At 35.4% G+C, this 20,879-nt stretch overlaps 1 pseudogene; it reads left to right on the top strand.

The window, feature by feature from the left end:
* Nucleotides 1–20,051, top strand: part of LOC129502275 (TAR DNA-binding protein 43-like) — a 172,745-nt pseudogene extending 152,694 nt beyond the window's left edge.
* Nucleotides 20,052–20,879: the final 828 nt, after the last annotated feature.

Here is a 20,879-nt window from a genome sequence, read left to right as displayed (position 1 = left end):
AATTTTTTTTTAATTTTTTATTTATTTATGATAGTCACAGAGAGAGAGAGAGGCAGAGACACAGGCAGAGGGAGAAGTAGGCTCCATACACCGGGAGCCCGACGTGGGATTCGATCCCGGGTCTCCAGGATCGCGCCCTGGGCCAAAGGCAGGCGCCAAACTGCTGCGCCACCCAGGGATCCCAATTTATTAAATTTTTTTTACAACACTTGAAGTCCAAAGAAAATGGATACATGTAAAACATACTTTTCACAAAAGAATTTGTTAGAAATTGTTAAATAATAGAATATCAAATAGAAACCTTATATTTTTTAGTTTTTCTTTATCTGAATTTCATCTAAGGTAATGATGGAAGTCTAAATCAAATCCAAGCACTTTGACACTAATTCTATATTTGTTGCATTATCACAAACTTTGAAAGTTATCGTAAAATAATCATGAAAATAATAATTCCAAAATGATTATACACAATTTCTTAGAAAAGTATATTTTGAATAAAATACATAATATTTACCTAAGTGTTTTCTCTGTGTTGTGCAAGTGAAATGATCAAAGCACAGGAAATATCTTTTTTCCCATTTCTTACAACCTTCCTTTTCTGTATAAGTAAATGTTCCACTTGGACACTGTCCTATGAGGTGGGGCTGAATCTCACTGAAAATAAATGAAAGAAAAAAGTAAAGAAAGCAATATAGTGGAAAGGACAGAAAAGTGTACGTAGCATTCTCAAGTAGTGTTCACTTAAAAAAAAAAAAAAAACCTGAAAGGAAATAAAGCCTTCCACAAAAGCACTACAATGTTTGTTCCCCATATTCCACTCCACATCAAACCTCGATTTCATTCATCATTCTCTTTGTCCACTATTCCTCCGCCAGCTGCTGTTTCACTCAGAAGCAGAATTCTAGGTCTGTAACTTTCAGATATCCAGCCAGCTCTATAATGTAATATTTTCATCAGCACAAGGATGTCAACTTTTCACTTTGCTTGTTCTTTTCCCTTTTATCATCAGTAGAGCTCAGATGCTGACTTTACCAGCATAAATGCATATACCATGTGTTTAGTACTGATAATGGCTATCAATGTTTAATTGTATTTTAAATTCATAATGGAAATAAATTATTAATGAACTGTGATCATCATACTATGTGAAATCTGTAACAACTTGGTGCTGACAATATTGTTGAATTTTATGACAAAATTGCCAGATTGAAAATAAGTCATGCATGCCCATAAAATTCATTCAGTCCTTTGCACAGCACAGAAGAAGTTAGTCGTTTTTTTCCTGATTCAACAATTATTTTTTATATTTCAATTTTTTTTTTGCTCAGTTTTACTGAAAAATAATTGACATACATCATGGTGTAAGTTTATGGCATACAGCATGATCGTTTCATGTATGTATTTTGTGAAATGATTACCACAAGAGGGTCACCTAACATCTATCTTCTCACATAGGTGAGAATTTTTTAGGATTTACTCTCTTAACAACTTTTCTTTTTTTTTTTTTTACAACTTTTCAATATATTCTACAACAGTGATAGCTATTTTAATCATCTTATTCATTACATCTCTACTACTCACTTATAACAGGAAGTTTATACCTGTTCTGAGACAAATAACATATGTTATTTGTCATTCTCTGACTTTTTTTTACTCAGCATAATGTCTCAGTGTTCATCCATATTGATATATATAGTGGGATTTTCTCATTTTTTTATGACTGAATAATATTCCACTATATATATCAATATATAGTTTTTCAATAAAACTATTAACTTGGGTCCTTTCTCTTTTTATTCTGGTTAGTCTAGATAAGTTTGTCAATTTTGTTTATCTTTTAAAAAAAACAAATCTTTGCTAATCATTTTTAGTGTTTTTCTGTTCTCTATTTCATTTATCTTTCTTCTAATCTTTATTATTTCCATCCTTCTGCTATCTTTGGGATCAGTAATTCCTTTTCTTGTTTCTTAAGCTATACAGTTAGGTTGTTTATTTGGGATATTTCTTGCTTCTTAATGTTGGTGTTTACACCAATGAACTCTCATTTTAGAATTGCTTTGACCCATAAGTTCTGGTATATTATGCTTCCATTTGCATTTGTCTCAAGGATCTTTTTTATTTCTTTTTAAATTCTTCTTTGATCGGGATCCCTGGGTGGCGCAGCGGTTTGGCGCCTGCCTTTGGCCCAGGGCGTGATCCTGGAGAACTGGGATCGAATCCCACGTCCGGCTCCCGGTGCATGGAGCCTGCTTCTCCCTCTGCCTGTGTCTCTGCCTCTCTCTCTCATTCTGTGTGACTATCTAAATAAATAAAAATTTTAAAAAAAAAAATTCTTCTTTGATCTATTAGTTGTTTAGAAGAGTGTCATTTAATTTTCATGTGTTTGTGAATTTTCCAATTTTCTTCTTCTTGATTTCCAGTTTCTCACCATTTTGGTCAGAGAAGATACTTGGTGTGGTATTGTATTATGTATTTAGGTACTTTGCTGATGGATGCATAAATACTTATAATTTTTATATCTTCTTAATGTGTGGAACCCCTTTATTGTTATATAATGATCTCTTTTGTTTCTTTTTATCATTTTCATTTTAAAATCTATTTTGTTTAAAATAAGCTACCCCTGATTTTTTGGCCACCATTTGCTTCAAATGGCTTTTCCCATTCCTTCACTCTGTCTATGTGTATCTTTAAGGCTAAAGTTAGTCTCTTGTAGACAGCATATTGTTGGATCTTGTTTTTTTTTTTTTTTTATTCTTTCAGCACTTCTTAGTCTTTTAATTGGATAATTTAATTTGTTTACATTAATAGGTAAGGTCTTACTGTTTCCATATTGTTCACTGTTCTCTGGATGTTTTGTAGCTCTTTTGTTCCTTGTTTCTCCTCCTGCTGCAATGTTTTTTTTTTTGTTTTTGTTTTTGTTTTGTTTTTGTTTTGTGTGTGTGTGATGTTTTGATATCTTTTAGTATCAGCATGCTTTAACTTCTTTATTGTCTTCTTTTTTGGTGAATACTGTGAGGCTTACATAAAATATCTTAAGCTTATAAAACTTAACTTCCATAGAACACACAAACTTTTTTCATTTCCACTTCTCCCTACCCCCTCACATTTTGTGTTATTGCTGTTACAATTTAAATTTATTTTTATATTGTGTAACTAATAACAGATTATTGTAGTTGTGGTTATTTTTGCTATGTCATTTTAACTACTAAAGTATAGGCATAGGTGAATTATGCACCACTATAATAATGCAGGATCTAACTATGACTATATATTTACCATTGCCAGTGAGATTTATGCTACTTTTTAATGTTTATATGACATTAACTAACATTCTTTTATTTCCACTCAAAGAGCTCTCTTTAATATTTCTTGTAAGTTAGGACTCTTGGAAATGAATTCTCCTAGCTTGTGTTTGTTCAGGAAGGTCTTAATTCCTCCTTGGTTTCTGAACAACAGCCTTGCCAAATATAGAATTTTTGGTTAACAGGGTTTTTTTCCAATATTTTGAATATATTATCCCATTTTCTCCTGACCTGAAAAGTTCTTGTTGAGAAATTCCTTGCTAATCTTATGGGAGTTCCCTTGCATGTAATTTCTTCCTTTTCTCTCACTGCTCTTAAAATTCTTTCTTTGTCTTTGAGTTTTGACATTTTAATTATAATGTGTCTCTGTTTAGCCCTATTGGGGTCTAACCTATTTGGAATACTTTAGGCCTCATGGATCTGGATGTCCATTTCTCTCGCCAGGTTTGGGAAGTTTTTGTTTTGTTTTTTTTTTAACTAGGATCCATGCCCAGTGCAGTGTGGAGCTTGAACTCACAATCCTGAGGTCAAGAGCTGAGCTGAGATTGAGTCAGACACTTAACTGAGTGAGCCACTCAGGTGCCCAGTGTTTGGGAAATTACAAACCATTATTAGTTTGAATATACTTTCTGTCCCTTTCTCTTCCTTTTCTCCATCTGGAATTCCCATAATGTGAATATTGTTTCTTATCATTATGTACCATAATTGCCATAGATTTTATTTGCTCATTTTCTTTTTCTCTTTTGCTTCTCAGACTGGGTAATTTCAAGTGTTTTATCCTCCAGGTTGTTGATTCATTTTTCTGCATGGTCAAGCCTACTTCTGACACTCTTTACTGAATTCTTCAGCTTAATTATTGTATTTTTTTAATTCTACGTTTCTTTTTATTTTTTAAATGGTTACTATTTCCTTGTCAAATTTCTCATTTTGTTCATGCATTGTTTTCTTAGTTTTATTTGTCTGTCTGTGCTTTCTTGTAATCCATTAAACTTCCTTAAGAATATTGTTCTAAATTCTTTGACAATTCAGAGAACTCTACTTAGGGTCACTTATTGGAATTTTATTAGTTTCCTTTGGTGGCCTCATATTTACCTGATTTTTTGTGATCCTTGTTTTTTTATATTGCTATATGGACAGTTAGTAATTGGACTCCTCTTCCAAACCTTGTAGATTTGCTTTGGAGAGACCATTCTTCATTAGTAAAATCAGTTTGATTTCTGGGTGTGTCTTCCAGTAATGCCCTTGGGCAAACTACTATTATAGTCTATTTTGGGACAAGGGAACTGTTTGAGCTCTAAGGATGAGTATGGGGATCTATGTCTCTAGTAGAGAACATTTGGATAGGACTGCTGTAGATGGGCTCCATGGATACTGGATTGTCTGGTCAGGCTTACTACATGATCAGCACTGGGCATTACATTCAGAGATAAATAGTGATATGAATTGGCTGTAGTGCCATGGCAGGGCAGCAGGACAGGACCTAAGGGCAGTATATCCTGTCATCTGGGAACATGAATCAGTCAAGGGTATGCACTGGATTTCCTGGTCAGATGAGGCCATCGACTTTGCTCTGTAGATGGGGGAATACATAGGCTATGCTCTCTGTTGAAGTCCACTCTACGTAGGACTATCGAATAGGCTATGAAGTTTCCTGTATGTTCTGGTTAGGTTGTCTGAGTGGACAGTCTGAAGGCCATACTCAGTGATGAGTTGAGCTACGAATTGGATTCCCTGCCTGGGTGCAGCAGAAAAAGCAACGTCAAAACTGGTGAAATTCTTTGTTATCTTAAGCTTATCCACATTCCAAGCTCCCTAGCCAAACAAGGTAATTGGCTTTGCCTTACAAACTCTTGACTCTGCTTGTCCTTCTGTTACCTTGAGTGCCATCGAACCACACAGCTTCCAGGGGTTGTTGCCAGTCCTCCTCAGATGGGGCTGGAAGATGCTCTTTACAGTGGTGTGACTATGTCTCAGCAAACTTGCCAGAGTGGGAAGGGGAAGGCCTACTCTAGAGTATTCTCAATTTTGATTTCCTAACAAGCTTTCTGGTGAGAGGTGCCAGCAGTTACTCTCAGCTTCAGCTATGAGTTAATCACCCTGCCTATGCATAGCATAGGAATCCTCCATGCTTGGCACTGGCTTTGCTCTGAGGATGATCATGGAGGATACTTCATAGTGGGTCAGGGTCAGACTGTGACATAGCATCTTTTCAGGGTGTGAGCAAACTAGGCTTTAAGTCCAGCAAGAATCCTTGTTTGAGAATGCAAATTAAGCAGATGTGTATCCCACTGAGTTCTCTGCTCATAGTATCCTGTTAATTTGGTTTTTTAGATGAGCAAACCTCTGGTTGGGATTACTACTTTGGCACTGCATGTATGAATGTGGTCTTCCAAGACCTGTGTGCTAATTATTGCAAACCCTTTCCTGCTCTTCCATCACAAATTCCCAGTGGTTGAGCCTTGCAGATTTCCCTGTAATCCCTATGGTGCAATATCAGAGTAGGAAGTCCCACAAAGTGATCCTAATGGTAGGGGTGCTGGTTGTCCCCCTGGAGTTCCCTTTTGCCACCAGAGGATCTGGAGGTTCAGGGGAGACCTCTCCATGTGGTACAGTGCTAGGTTGGGGAGAAGCAATGCAGTCAACATGTAGCTGCTTCTCTTCTCCCTTTAATATAGTCTATCTTGGCCTTTGTGAAACAGGAGGGCATATCAGCCTCACTCCCATATTCTAGGAATCTTTTAGTAGTGTCTTATTTGTAAATAGTTGCTAGTTTTTCTTCATATGAGAACAAGCAAAGTCAGGAATAATCTATTTTGCCCTGTTGGTATTATCATCCCCAGCACTTTAACAATTGCATATGACTCTTTGCTCTGCCTGATTTAGCTTTCTGGCCTTGGGCAAGTCACTTAATCTTCTCTAGAAACTCAGTTTACTCTGTTCAAAAAATTAATATAAAAGGATTGGACTGTATACTTTCTAAAATTTCTTCCAGACTTATTAAACTGTTTCTATGACTGTATAACAAAATCGTTCAGAAGGATGCTATAAAATAAACAAAATAGAGGGGCACCTTGGGTGATAGAGTTAGTTAAGCATCAGACTCTTGGTTTTAGCTCAGGTCATGATCTCAGTCTCATGGGATCAAGCCCCACGTTCAGCTCTATGCTCAATGTGGTGTCTGCTTCAGATTCTTTCTACCTCTCTGTCTGCTCCTCCCAGTCATACTCTCTTTCTCTCAAATAAATAAATATTTGAAAAAATAGACAAAACATAGACTTACTTTACACATGTCAATATTTGTTGTGAATGTGAGTGCTTTACTACTTTTCTTAAGTGTTTATAAGCCAAATTAGTTTAAGTAATAATTTTGAAGATTACAAATAACAATCATGGAGAGATTTATGCATAGTACAATGTTTTCTGATAAAATCGGTGATAAAATCTCTCTTTTTATTATTGACAGGTATACATTCAATAAAGTACAGAGAGGAAATTTTCTCTGTCATTCATGTTTCTTCACAGCTTCATTTTAATTGAAAAATAATTGACCTCAAAAAATTTTCTTATCTTATTGCCACTACTTAAGTTTTAAGATTTATTATATCTCTCATATCAAAGAGTAGAAAATTTAATACTCCATAGAAACAGTCCTTTAATTTTTCATGTATGTATTGCCATTAATAAAATTAAATGTTGCCATTCCATGATGATTCCTTTCTTTAAAAAAAATACATTTTTTAGTTTTTATGTATTTATGTTTTTCAAATAATTTATGTATTTATTCAAAAGTGATCAAATATATAAACTAAATTAGAAATATCACAATTATTTTAATGATGGTTAAGCCTAATAAATCATACATTCTAAATTTTTAATATAACATTGATAAAACATCAGCAAAGGCTTGCTTATCACCTATATGACCTCTTCCTAAGGAAAAAAAAATCTTTTTTTGCCTATAAGTATTCAAAAGCAATATATAATAAATTTATTTTCAAAGAATTAGATAATTAAAAGAAGCATAAAAAAATTCTAGTCAATTTTTTATTTAAATTTGTTAATACACATTCACTTCAGTTTTTCTATATATCTTCTAAAAATCTCAAACATGTTCTATCCCGTTAACTAATTTATATCAATTTACTTTATGTGATACTCGACTGATGTCAAGGTCTTCTGATATAATTTATTAACGTGGCTCTTATAAATTAACCTCATTCTTCCAATAGATTTGAAAGATAGGTCTTTACCAGGAGAATATTTGAAACTTTCATGAAATCTAGACTTTCATGGCATAGCCTTATCCTTATTCTTTCTGAAGTCTTCTATTATTCCATATTTCCCAAATGTTTTCCAACATAAGGATTTGTATTCTTCTTTTGCTGGGTGTAGTCTTCTCTATATGTTTATTAAGTCAAGTTGGTTGATAGTGTTGTTCAAATATTTCATATCTTTATCTACTTCATGTTTACTTTATTAATTCATTGCACGGAGAATTAAAATCCATCAATTTTGTTTTATATACTCAAAAGCTTTGTTATTGGGTGCATATACATAGTATTTTGTATTTTTTTGATCAGTTGATCTTTTACATCATTAATTTATTTTTATTTCTAGTAATTTATCTTGTCTTGAAATCTATTTTCTCTAATATCAGCATGACCAAGCCAATATTCTTACTGGTAATTTTTACATGTAAGTCATTTTTTTGTTTTTAATTTCAACCTATTTGTGTGTTTAGGAGTCAGTTGTGATTCTTTTTTCCTTCATCCTTTCTTTCTTTTTTTTTTTTTTTAAAGATTTTACTTATTTATTCATGAGACACACACACACACAGGCAGAGTTATAGGCAGAGGGAGAAGCAGGAACCCTTCAGGGAACCTGATGTGGAACTTGATCCCAGGACCCTGGATCGTGACCTGAGTCAAAGGTAGATACTCAACCACTGAGCCACCCAAGCACCCCTCCTTCTTTTCCTTTTCTCTTTGTTTCTTTTCTTTGTTTATCTTTCTTTCTTTCTTTCTTTCTTTCTTTCTTTATTTCTTCTTTCTTTCTTTCTCTTTCTTTCTTTTCTTTTCTTTCTTTCTCTTTCTTTCTCTTCCTTCCTTCTTTCCTCTTTCCTTTAAAAATAATACATACAGACTACTTTTTTTATGAAGTCTGGGAAATCTGCCCTTTAGTTGGATTTTTTTGTTTGTTTACACTCAGTGTAGTTATTGATATGTTTTGATTTAAGTTCACTTCTTGTTATTTGATTTCTATGTGGCCCACTCACTCTCTTTCTTCATTACTTCTCTCCTGATTTTCTTAAGTTGATTTTATTTTAGATTTTACATATTTGAAAGAGACAGACAGTGAGTGCAAGAGGTAGGGGGTGGGCAGAGGGAGAGAATCTCAAGCAGACTCCTTACTGAGCATGGAGCCGGATGTGGGGCTTGAACAGATCATGACCTGAACCAACACCAATACTTAACCAACTGAGCCACCCAGATGCCGCTCTATTTCAACACTTTTAATGACTCTCTTTTCTAATGACTCTTTTAGGTTAAGACTCTTTGCAATATTTTTATGATAGTTCCTTTAGGAATTTCAACATCCTTCTATATAATTGGATCTATGTACAAAAGAATTCTATCACTTCATGATTGTTTTAAGAATTTTATGACAATCTATCACTGAGAGATTGCCTTTCTACCTTTTATATCCTGTTTTAATATATTTTTAGTTCTATAACTACTATAAAATGTACATTTATTTGCTTTCAATAATAAATAGTCTTTAAGGAGATTTAATTATATAATATATATATTAGGGTTTCTGAACTCCAGTACCACTAACATTATGAACTGGATGACTTTTTGATGAGGAAAGGGCTGTCTTGTAAATCGCAGGATGGTTAGCATCATCCATCATCCCTAGTCTCTACTCATTAGGTGCCAGTAGCACCTGCTTACAGACATTAAAATATACACAAATGTTTCCAAATGCGAGCATTAAAAAAATAAATAAATGTTTCCAGGTATCCAAATGTCCTCTAGAAGTAGGAAGGCAAAATTGTACTTAACCTTGGTTAAATACTACAGATCAAGAACACAAATCAATTGTATTTACTAACTTATTTAGTTTTTCTGGTGTTTATTACTTGTATCTATTTGATTTATTTTTAAAGCTTATAGAACTTTATGAAGCAGTTCTTACACCAGTTTACTAGAGATATCTTCTTTCAGTTTTGTCTCTCTGAAAATGTCTTTGCTTATAGGTTGTATACTGTACGTTGACAGGTTTTTTTTTGCAACTGGAAAAAAATTGGGCCATAAAATGTCATATATGGACATGTCGTATTTGTATCACCCACGAATCCGTGGTATGCTAAAAACTGTAATATGCAAATAAAACGTCTGTTAATTAAAACAGAAGAGGAAAGGGATTTAAATTGATGAATGAAAGAAACAGTATATCTCAGGTTTCATATGACCAGTACTATAGGGGAAACTTTACTGGAACTGTGACTAGAGTTGGAAAGTGGGAATGATGAGGTGGGAGTTAATAAAACCCATATCCATTTCTTTCTTATCTCACAAGTTTTGTTTTTTCTTTCACTCCTTTGTATCTAGTGCTAGCCATGGAGGCATTACTTTATAAGGCATGATAAATACACCCTTGCATTTGACTGCATGTATTGCAAATAAAACTTTAGGGGTGGATCTAACTTTACACTCTAATGCTAAAAAAGTAAGCTAGTTGTGAAGTGGCTCCATTACCCAGTGGCAGGAACTTTCTTGTAATTTTTACCTATTGAATATTATGACATCATGCTGGACATTGGGTGAAGGAAAAAGTCTTAGTGTGAGCAGTGCTACTACTGCCTGCTGAATATATCTCAACCAGGTACTCAACTGGGGGAAGAAAGATATAGATTAAAATAAGTAGAAAGTGAAATAAAGGGAATGTGATGGAAAATGGAAGGAGGATGCACAATTGGATCATGACGCCAGGGAAAGTAGTCACTCCTTATCCACAAGAGTATTTAAGAAACAAACAAACAATACTCAGGTATTTCTCTCAGATGGATTACCAACAAATGGCTGACACTGGAGAGGTCACTTGATCTATTTTGTCTGGAGAAGGGAAATTAGATTATTGGATCTGGATAATCTGGAAATTATGAAACAGCACCTCTTTGTTACTTAACTGACTAGTAGCAAGTTGGAGTTTTTTTATGATTAATAATCTATATTTAATACCTTTGACTATCACTGGATGGACACTGCTGAACAGAGGGGGATGTAGCTGTGAATAAGGGTGAAGTGAGATTGCTCTTGCCTACTCAATTCTTTAGAGATCTTTTACTCTTTCAACTATGGCAAATGGGAGTGTGGACGCACTAACTCTGAGGCAGGGACCATAAGTAGGTTCGAGTGGTTTGGGTAAGGCAAGTGTGGAGGGGTCACATATCCTTTGAGGTTTGGAAGGTGCTACTTCTTTGAGGCTTTTTATGACTCTAAAACTGAGCTGTATTTAGAGGTACAATTTTGATAGTTTCATTGGACAAATAATACTTTAAGGAACAAACAATATACCCAGATTGTACCCAAGTTATGAACATAAGTGATATCCTAATCTGTCATCAATATATGTGTTGGCTTAATCAGCAGTAACTCCACTAGGTTATACATAACTTGGGTAACTCATTTAATTTATCGAATTAAACTCTTCTGTTACCCAGGTCACTTTGGATTTTCCTAATTTTGTAAATGGAAACATTGATAGATGAGTTTGTTGATGGATATGGTTTTCTTCTCCAAGAGGACATTTTTGGTAATTTTCCCACTGGTTTCAATACAGATAGGACATTTTAAAAAATATTATTGTTTTATTTGGGAAAGTTAACAACAGTCTTTTCTGCAACAGTCTTCACAGTCTCAACCACTGAGCCACAATAAAGGGAAATTAAGTCTTTGAGGACATGCAGCAGGTTCATGCTTGAAACACATTTAAAATACTCAACCTATAGGAAAGTAACCATAAGAAACAGTCTACATTCTTATTTTCGTCTTCAAGTACTAGATTAGAATGCAAAGGAAAGGTAATTAGATCATGGAGATCATCATTAAGCAGAAAAATAACTGGAAAAAGCGAGAGATGGCTTTTATGAACTGTCAGCTTTATTCTATTGGTGGAATGTAAAAGCCTTGGTGCTTTTACAATACTGAAGTTAAGTCACTAGGTATTCATAGGCACTGAATTGGAGGAAACTGCCCTGGGCTAATTGCCATGTGCCGTGTTAAAGCTAATAGAGTTTTATACTAAGTGCCTGATGAAGCTTGTTTAAGTAATGGATATTCCTTTAGGCCAGCAGAAATCCTGAGATACTTTTACCTAAATAAGAGAATGGATGATGAAGGAATAGGGAAAGACAGAGAATAGGATTATAAAATTTATGAGTAAGAAAAGAAGTAAAAGCTTGGATAAATGGAAGCAGATTTAAATGTTACTTGGTTTCTCCTATCAATAACCTGGGTGGCTTTATCTATGTTGTCAAAGGCTAATTGAATGTATCATTTTTTATTTTAATACCATGAGACACTATTTATTTTATAATTATGCTCCACTCAAAACAGCATTTTAAAAAATTTTATAGTTACCTGATAATTTTCATTGAAACTGTTACTATGTTTTTTTCTAAATGATTTAAGACTCTACTTTCACTCTGCATTGTATTTTTTTTTTTAGGATTTTATTTATTTATTCATGAGAGACACACAGAGAGAGGCAGAAATATAGGCAGAAGGAGAAGCAGGCCCCTTGAGGGGAGCCTGATGTGCCCTGGGACCATACCAGGAGAAGGCAGATGCTCAACCACTGAGCCACCCATACGTCCCCTCACTCCACATTTTAAAACCACCATTTAACCGTAATTTTAGGCACATTTAAAATATTATAACTGATTTTTTTATAAAATAAATTATAATTGTGCAGCTGTATTAATTTCTTATACATGTAAATGTGAATGTGTCAATCTAGATTAACAGATATTTTCTTTAATATATCTGATTAAGGCATAATTCCTATAAATTATGGTCTAAGTGTTTGATCTCATATTTCACTTAGAGTTTCTTATTATATAAATCGAAAAACCATGCACGTTTATTAAGAGGACAAATAGGCAACCCAGAGTGGTAGATGATTTATGTAAACATATGTATTCAAACAACTCATATCTCAAATATATATAAGGAACTACAACTTGATAAAAGAAAGCTAGATCAAGATATCTCTCCTCCAAAAAAAGCAAAATATTTGAACAGGGGCTTTAGAAAATAGAATATCAGAATGGGCAATGAAATGTGAAAATATATCCAATGTAATCATTATGAAAATAGAAATTAAAACCACAACAATATATTACCATTACATATTCACAACAATGACTAAAAAGTCAGAAGGCATATACCACTGAATCTTTTGCAAGGATATGGAGCAATTGGGACCCTAATTTGAATTTGAATACTATTTTTGGAAATTATTTGGCAGTATCTACTGAAGTTATGTATGTGCATACCATGTGATCCTTCACTTCCTCTCCTAAGTATTAACTGGACTGAAATACACATGCTGCCAAAAAAAAAAAAAAAAAAGTTAATAGAACCATTATTCAAAATAGACACAAACAGAAGCTTACCCAAATGCCCACTGACAGTGGAAAGAACAAATCAGCTGTGACACAGTCACACAATGTAATTCTCTACAGCAATGAGAAATAACTATCAGCAACTAAAGACAATACTATATATGAATCTAATAAACATACAATGAGTAAAACAAGCATACAAAAAGCAAACAAAAAAAAAACCCCAAAATACAAAAAAGAAGTGTATACTGCATGAATCCACTTATATAAAATCCAAAATAGGCACTATTAATTTATGGCATTAGAAGTTAGGACAATGATTACTTTTGGGTGAGGTAGAGAATAAAAAGGGTGCCCTAGGGAGGCTTTGGAGATAATTGTTCTGGTGGCTTTGTGAAATGTTACAACTAAGCTTGGCTGAACCATGTTGCTCGGAATTCCCTTCTCTCTATATTTTTGGATATGATAGACTACAAGAGATCTTTTGAGTCAGAAGTGAAATGGTAGTCATTTCATGTTTCACACTTAGAAATTCAGGCAGGCACTTTTGCACCTCACAGATACTATTGCTTATGGCTCACATGATTGCTGTGAGGCAGCAGTTGCACCTGCAACTCTTTGCCTCCTCTGTATTCATCTTTAGCCTCCCCAACTCCTGACCTGACTTCCAGAAGGAAGGTTGTCAACTTCCCCTACAAGACATCCACAGCATTAAGTTCTGAACACTTAGGATAAAATGCCTGCCCTCATAATTATTCACTTGTATGACACTAAAAAAAGTGGAAAAGTGTGCCTGAGAACATGTCTTCAAATATGCTTTAATGAATCATAAGTACTATATAAGGATCTTTATAGGAAAATAATGTCTTACCTCTCTCTCTCAGTCTCTCCTTAGATAACCAAGTTCTTGAGATGACCTTCAGACTAACAATAGAGGAGGTAAATACTTTGAGGTCATTATTGTTATTCCAGTGTTGCAAGAGGCCACATCAAAAGGAATGAATAGAGAAAAGAAGCTGGCAGACAGGAAGGATCTATCCTGGAGAAGAAACTGACCAAATGGGTAAAGCTTACCTTTTTTTTTTTTTTTTAAGATTTTATTTATTTATTCATGAGAGACACACACAGAGAGAGAGGAGAGAGAGAGAGAAAGGCAGAGGGAGAGGCAGGCTCCATGCAGGGAGCCCAACGTGGGACTCGATGCCATGTCTCCAGGATCACACCCTAGGCTGAAGGCAAGCGCTAAACCACTGAGCCACCCGGGCTGCCCGGGTAAAGCTTACCTTTAAGATGAGCTCTAAATTTCTAAAGTATCCTGACACATAAGAGGATTCCTTCAGGAAATAATCATGAAGATCTGATCTCTGTGTTTGTTTGTTTGTTTGTTTATTTATTTATTTATTTATTTATTTATTTAGAAGTGTCCTGGGGTTAGTGAAGACTTGAAATCCTACAAATAAGTTGGAAGGGGAGTAAAATGGGAAACAAGGAAGGGGAGAGGAGGACGGGAGAGAGGAAGTGCTTCTGAGAACTTCAGAGCTTCAGAGAATGATCAACCAGGGGATAGCACTTGGATAGGCTTGGAAGATCTCCTAACCTATTGAAGAAAAACTCCAGCAGGAAGCTAATGTTTTAAGGTGTCCGTACTCTGTGCCAGGTAGTTTTTATAGGTTAACTCTTTAATGCTTCAAATTTTCTCATAAGTAATGTTCATCCCACTCCTGTCCCCAGTGCAGGGCACTCTACAGCTATGGAAACAGAGGCTCAGATATATTGAACCCCCACTCCCCCCGCCAAATGCCTCTGGGTCAAGAAATGGAACAAGTCTTTAAATGCACTTTAAGTAGAGTTCAACGACCATATTCTTTCCACTATAGCACACAGCCTTTGTGACTCCAAGTAAGTTTCAAAGCTACTACCCACAGGGAGAATGAAAAAGAAAATCCTGACAAAATCTGCTCAGATACCTTGGATCAGCTTCCTTGTTGTTAGGGAAAAAAAAATATGCCATGTTCTGGTTCAAAAGCAGAGAGTCTCATCACCTAAGGCTTCTGCTGTACTTTTTGATCTGGTCATGATATTGCTGCAAAGGACATCCCATATTGCACCAGAGAAGGAGAGAACCTGAGAAATTAGTAGCCAGTGGTAGTGATTTTTTTAATATAATTTTAAAAGCTTTACAGATCTAACCATAGTGTGTAATAGAACATATATCTTTTTTGCTCTGTAATAAAATATTATCATTTGGCATTAAAGCATATTCGTATTTTATTTTATTTAAAGATTTATTTATTTTTTCATGAGATACACAGACTGAGAGAGAGAGGCAGAGACATAGGCAGAGGGAGAAGCAGGTTCCTCACAGGGCTGGATCCCAAATCCTGGGATCACGACATGAGCTGAATGCAGGTGCCCAACTGCTGAGCTATCCAGGTGTCCCACGCTTCATATTTTAAAAGCTTATTCTACATTCAGGTGGGGCAAAGAAATAATCATTTGATTTCTAGTGCTTCAAACTGTCTTCCCTTAAGTACATTACTGTGTCTTTTCCACATTTCTTCAGAGCTAAATATTCAGTGCAAGTTTTATTTTTTTATTTTATTTTTTTTAAGTCTAAGAGGTTTTGTGTGTGTGTGTGTGTTTGCTTGTTTGGTAAATTATCATTGAGATGATATATGTCATTTTGTAACCATTTTCTTCCATTATTTTAGAACTGTCTGAGTGAAAAGTTGAACTCTTGAAAAATACTAAAGTCCTAATTAAGTACTGGTGGTCGGGAGCTGGAATGATTTGAAATCCAATCTTCACCAATCACTAACTGTGACTTTGAACATATATGAGTGTCAAAATAAATATGAGGCTTTTATAACCATTCTATATGGGAATTAAGTGAGGAAACACATACGATCCATGTTTGATACATTTCACGTATTAATTATTTTAGTTTGGTTGCTTATTCATCTTTTATTTTCTTAAATTTTCTTTATGATGCTTTGATATCTTGAGAATGGAAGATGGCCTGGGAGAGACTGCTACTTCCAGAGCACGCTAACTCTGAAGATAATGAACAACTTCTGGGAATGCATCTTTCTTATGCAAACCAACTATGTCCATGGTCCATATCCCTAACCATGTCCTTTCTCTAACTCTCACATACTGAGCCCTCACATATTTCCCTGCCCTAAATCAACCCCGTGCCAAGTAACAAACAACTAAAGATTTCAGTATGGCTGAAAACCCATCAACAGTATTCAAAAAAGCAATTCTACACTATTTCCCTGCCCTGCCTTGTCTTTCCCATGGAAAACACAATAAAGGTTCTGGGCCATTTTTCCCAACCCTCTATCCCCTGACCCAAAGTGGTGCTTCCCATATGGCCCTACATGGTATGACACACCAATTTCTCTTGGCAAATATAATACATTCTTCCTTCAATGGCAGTGACATCCCTCTGTTGTCACTCAGGCATCTCTGTAAGTTAAAATGCTACAGATACAAGAGACATTTACCCAGCTTCCCCCTTTTCCTTTATTTCAGGGATCAGCTTTGTTCATGCAGCCATGTGGATGGTCTCAGGGTATGGATTATGATTGGTTTAAACTCCTTCAGATAAATTGATGCTCCTTAATCAGTCAAAAGGTTGACGTGTGATCTAATACTGGCAAAGGAATGTAAGAGAAAGGGTAAAAGGAGGAATTATAGGGAAACACTATTCTTCCTGGTATTAGGGAGACTTAAAGGGAGAGAGGACTCTTTAATTCCCTTTGCGTTCTTTCCTGCTTTGGCTACTATTTGATGTGGACCTGAGCTTGGAATTGTAGCTGATCTCTTGCCATCATCAGAGGCAAGTCTAAGATGGCAGAGAAGCAGGATGAAAGACTTGAGTCCTAGAGGGCATTGTTGAACCACTAGAACACCACAGGAGAGCCCATCTCCGGGCATGTTGTTAAGGGCATTACCACATGTCCTATGCTTTAAGGTAGGCCATTTTCATATTCATTATTTGTTAAGCATTTATATTACTTCCATCAAGGGAAGCCTAAAGGATACAACTTTCACATCTATATTTATAAATGTGTTTTAAAAGCCTGAATAATTGTAAAGGTCTATTCACTTCCTCATGTGACATACTACAAACATGAGGAAATAACAGCCAAAATACTGTGAGATCAAGTAATGTGCCCAGTAATGTAGCTTCAAAAAGTTTCAATAATGTCATAGTAGGGAGTTTTTTCTTTAATCTGATGGGCCTGCAATATCAAAACCACTTCTTTTTTATGACAATGGATTCACTGATCTGTTTATTATATATTTTATAAGTTATTTTAAAACAAAATTGTTCCTATTTTGGTTTGACATATCAATACCATTTAAAAATATATTAATTAGATTTTGCTTTCAGAATCTAACATTCAGATTGAAATTCAAATTCTTATTTTGGCAGAAGTGCCAACTGTCTTTCCTCTAATTAAAATGGTTAACCTTTATTCAACATACATAATGTGCCAGTACATGCTAATTATCTTGGATATATTATGTCATTTAAATCACAAAACACTAGGAAGTATATATTTCCATTTCCAGTATATATTTTCCATTTTTATAGAGGAGGAAACTAAAATCTAAAGATGATAAGTACCTTATCTAAGCTCACCAAACTAATCAGCAGTAAATTAGGAAGCGTAGCTTTCTGAAATGACCGTATACTCTGGGCTCCCAATCATCATGGTTTACTGCTATAGTGCTTGACCAAATCAATCCCCTCTTTTATGCCATGAAATGCATTTGAAAATCAGAAAGTAAAAGGGATGCACTAAAATAAAAAACAAAAACAAAAAAACCCTCATGGTGAATAAACAGGATTTCAAAAAGAAGAAATGCAAATAACTAGTTTGTGTATCGAGACATGTTCAGGGTCACTGGCGATCAAAAAATGAAATTAATAAGAATTGATAACAATACCATATCTTGTTTTCCCTACCACACGTTTTAAAAATCATTCCAATGAAGAGTTGGAATAAAACAAGAACTCCAATACACTGCTAGAGTGGTTCTAAGTTGTTGTGACTTTTCTGGAGGAAAATTTTACAAGACCCCAAGAATCTTTGACAATTTTACAAGTAAACTTATTTTAGAAATGCTTCCTCAGAGAGTAATCAGAGATTTTCTCAGAGTTTATAGAATAAGATGCACATTAACAGAAATGCAGGGGCACCTGAGTCGGTTAAGCCTTAGACTCTTGGTTTTGGCTCGGGTCATGATCTCAGGAACATGAGATCGAGCCCCATGTTGGGCTCCATGCTCTGCTCAGTGTCTCCTTGTGTATCTCCTTCCTCATCTGCCCCTTCCCCTCTCTGTGGCAAGCTCATATGTGCCCTCTCTTCAAAAAAAAAAAAAAAAAAAAAAAAAAAAAAAAAACTAAAAAAAGCTATTAACAGAAGTATAAAAAAGTGCAACATGTAGCATTTATATATCTTAATACAGTACTTATGTATACTTTTTATGTAATTAATAATATTGGTAAATGTTTACTGAATAAAGTTTAAAAATGAGTTATGACTTTATATTTTGTGCTATATTGTCTAGTGTATTCTAGCTTACTATATTTACAGAGTATGGAGAGAGTGAGAGAGAGGGAGGGAGAGATATTGTCAGTCAACAAAGTCAGCTGTGCAAAATTGTAATTTAACTTTTCTTCAATTCAGCTTCATTTATATCTCTAAATCTTATGTATTTTGACCTCAGTTCTTCCTATGGATTCTCTTAATGTCATATCACATATCTAGCAGGTTACAAAGTCCAGAGTCAGAGACTATAGGGGAGGGCATGGAAGTAGGGCTGATGGTTGAGGGCTACATTCTGTGATAAGTTTCTAAATGTCCTACGAATACTGATGTGGCCTCTGACTCTAGTCTCTAATTTGAGAGACAAGCCCACAACTTCACTTCTACAACTTCCTTCAACTTTAGATGTTGGAAAGGACCAAGAGGTGAAATTGTCCTTTATTAGCTTACATTTTTTTTTAACTGTAAGAAGAGACTGGTTTTCTTTGTAATTATTTGTTTCTTTAAAAAAATTAGAATTGGGGGATCCCTGTTTGGCTCAGCGGTTTAGTGCCTGCCTTCAGCCCAGGGCGTGATCCTGGAGTCCTGGGATCGAGTCCCACTTCGGGCTCCCTGCATGGAGCCTGCTTCTCCCTCTACCTGTGTCTCTGCCCTTCTCTCTCTCTCTCTCTCTCTCTCTGTCTCTCATGAATGAATAAATAAAAACCTTTAAAAAGGAAAAAAAAAGAAAATTAGAATTGAAAACAGGGTCCTTAAAGATAATTACATATATAATTCCTTTTCTAGATATTCTGGAAAGTCAGGAAAATACGTTTCATTAAACAAACAAATTCTTCCCCAAACAGAAAAATTCACTGACCGTTTCTTTATTGCTTCTGTCATTCCCCCAGGTTGCTGTTTTGTTTAGTTTTAACATCATTTTGTAGTACTTTGAATTTCTGTCTCATCAAGGTCTTCTGATGTTTCTGAGCAGTGATTCCTGAGAGTCCATTTCATGTCTCCATATCAACAAAATTATGAGCACTATAAATATATATGGGCATGAACTGTCACCTGTATCATCAGTCTTTAATTGTGGGTTTGTTTATGCAGAAGCTCAGATAAGACCCTTCTCTGTAGCGGATAGGAAATTCAAAAACTGGAAACACAGTAATAACTAATTTCTTGCTCAAAGACTTCTATTACCAAACTAGTAAAGAAAAGCTTACTTCAGATCTTCTTGGATTTCCACCAGATCATGCCACAGTTCTGGGCTTTGGCCACTTACCTTGCTTCCTTATTGGAGCTGTTCTATTGATCTGTTCTACTCAAAGAATAAAAGAAGCTCTGGATGCCAACCGCTGCAGCCTCCACCACAGTCCAAGACTGCCCCCATGCCACCTTAAACCACTGATGAGGAGACCGACAGGAATTCCCCCAGATGGCTCTGTCTTTACCCAACGGCTGCTCAAAAGTGCTGGAAAACCCAGGCCTGAACTGTGTGTTTGTGGGGCCTACAGAGTTACATCCTATAGCTACATTGAGCTCAAAGATAGGAAAGAAATGGCAGATTAACTGCTCAATCTTCCTTTCCCCTCTTTCACCAGCAATGGCCTGTTTTAAAATGTACTAGTTCCAAGCAGCATTTCGGGAGATGTCCCCAAATGTTACAGCATTGGGTTGTGTTATGATGCTAAACTGGCCCCAATTTGGTGACGCATTGTTTGTATGTGCTCTCTCTCTTTCTCTGTCTCACTTCTTTTATCCCTCATTCCTATCTCCTGGGCAGTACACTCTGCGATTTGTTTGCAAATAGGCTCTCTGCCTCAGGCTCTGTTTTTCAGTGAAAGCCAGATAGTGTTTCCTCTTCAAGAGTTTGGCTGCAGGCTCTGGATATAGATGCCTACAAATAAGGTGTGGATCCTCTCTGCTGTTAAGATGCACAAATCTTCCTCTCTTCTCCCTTTTCCCCAGACATTCGCTTTATATATCTGTTCTCATGCCTTCCTCTGGGGCCGGGCCTTTTGTTCAAAAGACGTAATTTCTGTTTGTCAATGGAGTCAATGAACAACCTGCAGTAATAAAGAAAAGGGAAAGGAAAGGAAACAGAGAAAAATATATAGCATATATTTCCTGCTACAAGCATTTGCAAACAGAGACATCAGGGAAATGAAGTAGGGTTAAAGAACAAGGAAAATGTAGTAGTTTTAAAGTAGTTTCCTTTACCTAATTAGATAGAAGTTAAATTTTTCTTCTCCCCACCTTTTTATACCATTAGCACTTATATAATTTGATCAATGATAATAAAAATATCTATCACAATTTTGCTGTTTTATTTTTGCTTTGTTGTGAGAGACAAAGAGGTAGGAAAAGAAAATAAATCATGGAGTCCTAATGATGAAG

The sequence above is a fragment of the Nyctereutes procyonoides genome, unplaced genomic scaffold (genome assembly GCF_905146905.1).
Source record: "Nyctereutes procyonoides isolate TBG_1078 unplaced genomic scaffold, NYPRO_anot_genome, whole genome shotgun sequence".
Lineage (NCBI taxonomy): Eukaryota > Metazoa > Chordata > Mammalia > Carnivora > Canidae > Nyctereutes > Nyctereutes procyonoides.
The sequence above is the reverse complement of the archived record's forward strand: the minus strand, read 5'-3'. Positions and strand labels throughout refer to the sequence as shown.